This window comes from Carica papaya, chromosome 9 (assembly GCF_054855325.1).
Source record: "Carica papaya isolate Zhongbai chromosome 9, ASM5485532v1, whole genome shotgun sequence".
Classification (NCBI taxonomy): domain Eukaryota; kingdom Viridiplantae; phylum Streptophyta; class Magnoliopsida; order Brassicales; family Caricaceae; genus Carica; species Carica papaya.
Window position 1 is genome coordinate 21,770,312 of NC_142317.1, and position 8,583 is coordinate 21,778,894.

The 8,583-nt window shown below is 31.6% G+C and overlaps 1 pseudogene; it reads right to left on the reverse strand.

Annotated features, from left to right (window-relative positions):
- Window positions 1–1,777: 1,777 nt before the first annotated feature.
- LOC148240177 (alkaline/neutral invertase E, chloroplastic pseudogene) lies at window positions 1,778–2,606 on the reverse strand (annotated as a pseudogene).
- Window positions 2,607–8,583: the final 5,977 nt, after the last annotated feature.

Genomic DNA, 8,583 nt, shown 5'->3' on the forward strand with positions numbered 1-8,583 from the left:
TTTATGTTTTTTTTCTTTCTTGATGCTTTTGACCTTTCTTTCAATCTTTCTTTAATGCTATGATTTATATTTACGATGCAATATTTAGATAGAAAACAATAAGATAGTTTTTTTATAAAATTATTTCTATTAATTTCTTCACCACAATATAATTTCTTCATAATCTTATCCTCACATTTGTTATTGTGTTACGATGTGATCAATTTTAGGTGATCAAGAAATATAAGAAGAGTTAGAAAATAATCGGGAGAAAGAGGAGGAAAAACATAAGGAAATGAAATAGGAAAGCAAGAGCTAGACTGGAAGCATTATAGAGGTAAGTTCTTTTTTTTTTTTCCTAACGCATAATGCACAATTAGATAGTAATTATAAAGTAGATTCGTTATAAGGAGTCATATTCTTCCAACAATTCCTAAGTTTCAGACTACAAACTAACTCAAATCACATATTTGACTTTTCATGAAATTACCTCTCTACCCTAAATAACAGAAAAACATAAAAGTACAATCTAAATTAAATATGTCCAAAAGTATATACTTGTACTTACGTTAAGCGGTATTAAATATGTCTTGTTCATTCGGTTCAATTTTTACTTTTTTTGTAGTTACTAGTAATCCTTTACAGCTGAATGAGGTATATATTAATTAATTTTATTTTTGAACCACTCATATTTTTAGCTTGAATTCACTGAATGAAATTTTATTTCATAATCCTTCATATATGGAAGATCAACTAGAATTGAGTTCTCAAAAAACATAAATAAGAGAGTTTAAATATTAAAATTGTAATATATCATTAAATTATAAAATATTGGAGAAATGTAGCAATTAAATTTCTTAAGAAAATGATTAAACTTGTTTAGAAATTAAAGCCAATGGGACAATTAGATATGTATACAAATATTTTAACTTCTAATACTATACTATACTATACTATATCTATTTTTACAATATAGTTTCTCACTGTGACCCACAACCTAAAATTTTTTCGTAATTTCTTCATGTACAAATTGAAAATATATACATATATATGAGGTTAATTTCTATTGTTATTAGTAATATATTTATTTTTTTGTTTTTGATATTTTTTGTGGTATAGATTGAGAGAAAGATCGTGGCTAATGCTAGAACCAAATGAAGCAAAAGTTGTTGAATGCTATACGTTTAGTTTCCTTTATGAGCTGATGCTAAAAATTAAAAACTTACAACTCTGTAGTAATGCAAAACTATGTAATGAATAAAATATGAGTTTGCAAGAAATATCTTATCATCACTCTCTAATCACTCAGACAATGCTTTACATAGCAGTTGAATTTTTTCAACTGATCTGGACTCAATCGAGGAAATGTATTAAAAAGTTCTATTGTCAAGCATTAATTTAGATGGCACGGTGATGATTTATGAGACTGAAAAATACCATAACCAATCCAAATGATTTACAAGATATAGAAAATGTCATAATCGAACAGTAGAGTTAAAATAATGTAAGGGTATTCCCGATTTTGAATACCTTTCACTCCTATAGTACTATGTATATGATATAAAGTCTGTAAACAAGAAACAATTTGTTTAATCTCCAATCTAGGAAGATGTTTCAAGCTAATGCTAATCCTAAATCAACATATCACCTTTAAATTAAGATCCTATGATACACGAATCATTGCTCAAAAGTTGATTGTTATACATTTAAGTTTTTCATATAAGTAAGTTGAGCCACAAATTGAAGTTACCGATCCTTGTGTGAAAGCAACTTCATATTCTTATATTTTATAAGCCTTTCAGGAGTTCTTCCGACAACACTTTCTCTTGGGGTTAACACTTATCATGTAAGAGAAGGCATTGACAAGCTTAGAATCCTCTTTCGTTATAAAAATTTTGGCTGCACTTGGGTCTACAAGTAGAAGCTTAACCACAAGGTATCCAACAATTAACCATGTTTGGAATAACTGTGCTTGTTTTCTGATGAACCTTCCTCTTTTTGTGTCAAAGTATTCAAGCCATTTGTCTCTTAATATGCATTTTTCAGCAACTTCAATAGCTCTTGCAGCGATTTCTGGTCTTTTCATCTTTATGGCTACAACAGTAAGCTGTAAAAAGTTCATTTTTAAAATCTTAAGCCGCACTGCCTTCATTCCTTTATTATTGCTTTATTTTATAAAACATCAACAATGTGTCATATTCTATTGGATCCAAGCATGACAACTCAGGAAACTTATACCTAAATATAACTTCTACAAAGGGTTCTTTGGAGCAATGAAAAAAAATTAGCAGCAGAGAGAATATTTAATCATAACAAACTAACCTGCCATAGCAGAGTTTGGCCAAGAACCACCATTATAGTAAGACCAAGGCCTGCATAAGAAGGAAATGTAGTGAGAAATGTTAAAGATAATGAAAAAATAGATCATAAATAAATAATACGAGAGCAAATATCTTATGTGTTTTTTGCATCACTACAAGTGATTATTTGCGCTCCTAACCTTCAAGAGTGAGATAACATATCTTGAATGGCATGTCTGTTACTAAATCTGCCCATTTCACTTCAATAAGATCCAGTATGGCATGTGATTGATCAGCTATTGCCAAATTTCTTACAATAGACCACATGTTTCCTAGAGAAAAAAATTGGAAATCCATGTGTCGCCTGTAAGTTTCCAATTAGATAACCTGTTTTATTAGGCATCCATTCCACCAACCAAGGAGAATTTTGATCAAGGTAAATGTTGAACTTATTAACTGCATCATATGAGTACTCCTCAGTCTTGTAAAAATAAATCTCATTCAGTTTTCACAAATCAATCCAATAATACTCCCTGATGTGGAATGAAAAAGCAAGTAGGAGATTATTTAGTGCCTGGATAAGATCAACAAATCCATTTTGGAGCAAGCATTTCATGTGCACAGAGTAAGGCATAATAAAATAGTGGTTGTAAGAAAAAAATAAGGATTAACTGGAGATACCATAAGAAAAGAAGGTAAACAAATAAGATCTATTAGTTACCAATTTATAAATTTAAATAATGGTCGATTCATGTAGGCTAGTGAGTTAGATCATAATCTGCTATTTCCACCAACATGTTACAAACATACTTAATGCATAAACAATAACTCCATGGTGTAAAGCATGTAAGCTATGAACTATCTCAAAAAATATAAGCTATAAACTATACAATCTCCATCATTCTAGGGAGTTGCACCATTCAGAAGCAACCAAAAATACAATGAGTAATAATTCTAACAATTGAACATTTTCTGAATCAACCATATTGGAATCATACACTTATTAAGCCTGCCAGAAATTCACTTGAGAAGCACCAAGATATGATATCAATTTAACTCAAGCTTGTCAAGTACTTAATCCTAGCTTTATTTTAAAACTTCTAATATTGTTTCCCAAATCGATTTAGTTTTATAATTTCGCTTCCAGCATAGTTGTTGGAACAAGCCCCTATTACACCATGTGCAGAATTATTTTGTACAACCACTCTTTTGCTCCAAAAAATCAAAAATCGAATACCAAATGTCCATTACCATTTCAAGTGAGCCATAAAGACAATTTTTCAATTGCTTGAAATAAATAGCTGATGAGCACATATGACTATTCAAACCACTTTTAGAACAAAAAATTAATATGCCCTAATGATTTCTTCATTCCATATGATAGAGTTAATTACCTCCCCTCTTTACTATGAGGATTAGGTTTAAAAACTTACAAATGTAAATAGAATGCAAATAGGAATTTACTTGGTTTAGTTCGAAGTTAGTGTTGGATGACCTTCTTCTCCATTTTCTTTGTTTGGTTACAAGAGGTATTGTTTCCAGCAATGAGACCTTTTTGAACCATAGACAAGTTATTGTTGTTTCTCTCAAAGTCTGTTGATTGGCACGTAAGGGGTGACCAATGGATACAGTGGATGGTGTGGCATCATTGTCAATCACAGAGGACGAGGATGGGGGCTAGGACTTAACTAAACTTGTTCCTGAACAACAAAAGTTGTATGACCTCTGTTTGGTGAGAAGATTCTTGATGAAAGTAGTCGTGAAGTTTGAACTGATGAAGAATACATTGGCAGACTTTTGGAGGCTGATAAGGGGAGTAAATATTGTAGATCTTAGTTCTAACTGTTACTTATATAGATTTTTCTGCAAAGTAGATATCCAAAAAGTGCTCAACAGAGGGCCGTGGAGTTTTAACAACCATTTGTTGGTTGTGCACTACCTTAGGGAAGGAGAATATCTAATAAAAGTAGCTATTGACACGAGCCTCTTCTAGGTACAGATTCTCTCACTCCCATCAGATTGTGTATCAAAAACAATGGCTAGGTAGTTTGGGAAATTGTTAGGGAGCTTTGTTGACTATGACACACGTTCATATTCTATGGTTGGGATGGAAATTCTTCATGAATATTCTCTATAAAGAATGGATACGCTACATGTTCAAACTCCTTTCAAGTTTCCACATAGGGATTACAAAATTGATTCAAGATTCTTAGTCATTAAACAATCATATGCTTAATGGATAAAAGCATTTTGGGAGATTGAGTAAATCATGAGCTTGGTGAGTATGAAAACTCCTACTAAATGAACAAAGTACAGCTAATTAGGATTTCTCTAAGTTTGCTACAGATCTGAAAGAAAATACAATCCTTTAAACCAATAAATCATATATAAAAATATTCAAAAAATTGAATAAGCATTTGAGACTTAAATATGTTTTTGAGGTTCAAATATATATTTAGAGAATAGTAATAATAAATATTCTACTTATATAAATTCTTATCAAGGTGCCACACGGGAGTTGTATTGAGGTAAGAAACCATTAGACCTTAAATCCTCATGTGCTTGATAGATTAAAAGACTTTTGTCTTGGATGAGACAGAGTACACTTAACTGGAACTCTTCTTCTTGACACTTTTTATTCATTCCAAAGTAAATTTCCAAGGAAAAAGAGAATACCATAAGGACATGTTATGACAACACACTATTAGTAATATGATAATAAATCCAAAACATGTTTTCTTTATCCTTAATAGGGACGTAAAAGATGATATAAGGTGTCAACATATTAATTCAAACCTCTAGGGTAGATATTATCTGAGTGACGCAGTGGAAGCATAGTGTGGAGTCATAACCAACCATACATATGAAAGATTTCTCTCGGGACCAACAAAGAGAAATTGTTAATGGGATAAACATGAAACTCACGCCCTAAGACTATACTCTTGGATGATCACACGAAAATCATGGAAGCCAAACCTAGTCTTAGAAGAACTTAAAGACTAAATTCACTCACTACTAGCAAGACTCTTAGATAATCCTTCCACCTAAGGAACTCCTAATGATTGTTGATAATAAATATGGATTCAATAATTCACTATGTATTGTGTAGTGGACCTTTTTTTTTAGAAAAAAAGGGGGTCGATTAAGTATTGAGGTATTTTTTATATCATTTGAATTTTCATTACTTTAGAGAGATAATATAATTCAGTAATGAATAATTTACACTAATGCACCGGACCCCATCGAACTTTATAGTTGAGTGTTTTGGCGAGAGTAGTACTAGGATGGGTGACCTTCTGGGAAGTCCTCGTGTTACGCCCATCTTTTTGCGGATGGGGTGTTAAACGTTATGCGCTATAGGAGCCATAGTCCGCTGGCGTGAGTCGCGGCGCCATAATATTTTTCTTAATATTTTTCGTGCATTCATTTATAGTCCACCACATGATAAGAGTGTCATTACGAGCATCTTACATAGTTGAGCAACAAAAAATGAGGTACGATAGACTGTCCGTTTATCTAGCCGTGAGTCGAGGTGTCCGGACATTTTGCTTGATATTAGAACTAGAAACAGAGGTATAGTGTGCACGTATAGCGAAACAAACGACGGGAGGGGGAGTGAAGGAGAAGGGGTATATGTATTTGCAGCACAGAATGGAAGGGGTGCGATCATACCAACACTAATGCACTGGATCTTGTCGAACTCCGCATCGACTCACCACAACAACAAAAAATGTTTTAAATATTTTAACATCATATCAAATCTAGGAATAATATTTGGAAGTCAGAAAATCACCACACCTATTAAATCTTAATGCTTACCTATTCTTAAGAGTTTTGAGCATAAAATGAAATGCTAAGGTTAAACCCTCATCTTTATAAATCTTCACATTTTAAGTACGACCAAGTACATAGAGAACATATACCAGCTAATCACAAAATAATTTCAAAAAATTAGAAAGTATTCAAAATAATTTGGCCACGTGAATTTTGGGATACCCTAAATTTATCATGACATTGAGGTTGCTTAAGTAATTAAGTAAATACATTTATGAAAAATAGAGGATATGAGATATGTTATTAAGAGATTAGAAATATACTATAACATTGAGGTTACAAAAAAAAATGGGATGAATTTAAGATATGATATATAGTTAATGAGAAATTCTTATGATAATTATTAAACTAGGAATGATGTTCCTAAGTCATGTCAAATAAAAATAACAATCGCATATAATATAATGGTATAACACTACGCTTTGATGCATTTTGAGGATAAAGATAGTCCCATATGATAACCAGAGATTTTATTAAAAGACATATATGGTATATTCTAAATAATCACATACTAATGTTCAAAATTTGAAAAATAATAATTTAAATGAGGTTATGAAATTCTAGAGGTTATAAACATGCTATGTTATTGAAGTTATTTAGATAATTAAAATTTATTCTTGTGCTAAAATTAGATGTGATATATATTGTTGAGAGATTATTAGAATGATGGATAAATTAGAAATGATGTTTTTTAAAAACCATGTGGATGTAATAACAATTACATATAATGTGGTTGGGAGACATTATGCTTTAATGAATTTTAAGGATCGATATAGTCCAAGATGGTAATCCGTTTGCCAGAGCAAATGTTCTTGAAGAAACTATAGGGAGATACCAACAAACCCTAAGTATTAAAATATTTGGAATTAAGAGACGAATTCTTAACAATTATACGTTTCTTACAAAAATTAGAAAGGAACGGATTAAGAACTAAAGAGATCCTATTAGTGATAACATTGTAACGAAACCATTAGGTTAAAGAGGAAACTTGGAAATAAACAAGTATATTTTTGAATCACCTAATCACTGCAAATTTGGAGGACCAAATTTTTTATATGGGGAGAAGATTATAATGACTCATCTCGCATAAATTAAAATTTGAATGCAAATTCATGCTCTAGAGAGTTTATTTAAGCATTAGGGGAATTTTCAAAAGTAAAAAAAAGGGATTCTAAAAATATAAAAATATAAAATATAATCTAAAAATAATAATAATAATAAATAATGAAATTGGGAAAATGACCAAACTGAAAGCAAATTTGGGAGTTTATCTGCTCTGTAATTGAATAGAAGCCCAAATGATTAAAATTATAGGATTTGGGGTCATTCCAAAATTCTCATAAATCAATCAATCTGCTTTAAAAAAACTCTGTTTTAATTTTGTTTTTTTTTTTTAAAAATTAACAGTCTAGATCTCATCTCACAACAAACGACCATGGTTTGATCATATTTACTATATAAAAGTTCTTGTTCACAAAAAAAATAATAATAAGAAAACCTTGGAGTAAATGAGCAGTAGTGGAAAGGAGTAGAGGGCCGATACGTGAAAGTGAAAGGGAAAAGAGAAGATTTTTCGACGTCTTGTTCGTCGAAAGGCTAAGATAGGTCGCGGTGAGCCTAGCCTTCAGCTAATAAGCCATAGTTTCACCATTGCCTCTCGTTTAATATCTTCTTCTTTTGTAAATAAAGACAAATCAGTGATGGGTTTTACACGTTGGGTAAAGAAGAATAATTGAAACCGCTATGAATCACGTCGTCGAGGGTAAGAGTAGTTTATACTCTAAATCCCTAAATTTAAGCTAATATATTTGATTTAGATAATTATTTGTTATAGGATCGTAATAAGGATTGATTGTTGTGGATACTGTCGAAGGAATATGTGATGACTAATCGAAACTTGAATTGGTTGTGTTATCTGATGAAGATGGCGGCTGGAATTAAATGTGAACTGCAATTAGGGTTTTCGACGATTGAAGAAGATGAAAAAGGGGCTTCATGTGGGTCAGGTTGATTGTACTTGTGAGGCCTAGGCTTGGTTTACCCTAACGTGTCCGAGCCTAGAAGGATTTGTTTAACGGGCTTAGTAATTAATTTGGAAGAAGAAAATGAAATTAAAATGAAAGGGTAAAAATATATATAAATATATAATAAATGTGTAACCTATAAAGGAAGTCAGGTATATGAAGTCCATAAGTAAAGTGGACCTAGTGAGGGGTCTAAAATGTTAGTGGATTGAATGTAATGAAAGGAAAAATAAATAAATAAAGAGGGAATGGAAGGGCAAACTCGAATGGGTTGAGCTCGTAGGAAGAATAAAGGAATTCCAGTGATGAATTGAGCCGAACCTGAAGAAATTAAACAAAAAAAAAAGAAGGAAATTAAATCTAGTGGGTCTAGCCTATAGGAAGGGATAAGAGTTATTAAAATTTAAGTGAGCCAAGCCCTTAGGAATGGGTTAAGATAGAAGATA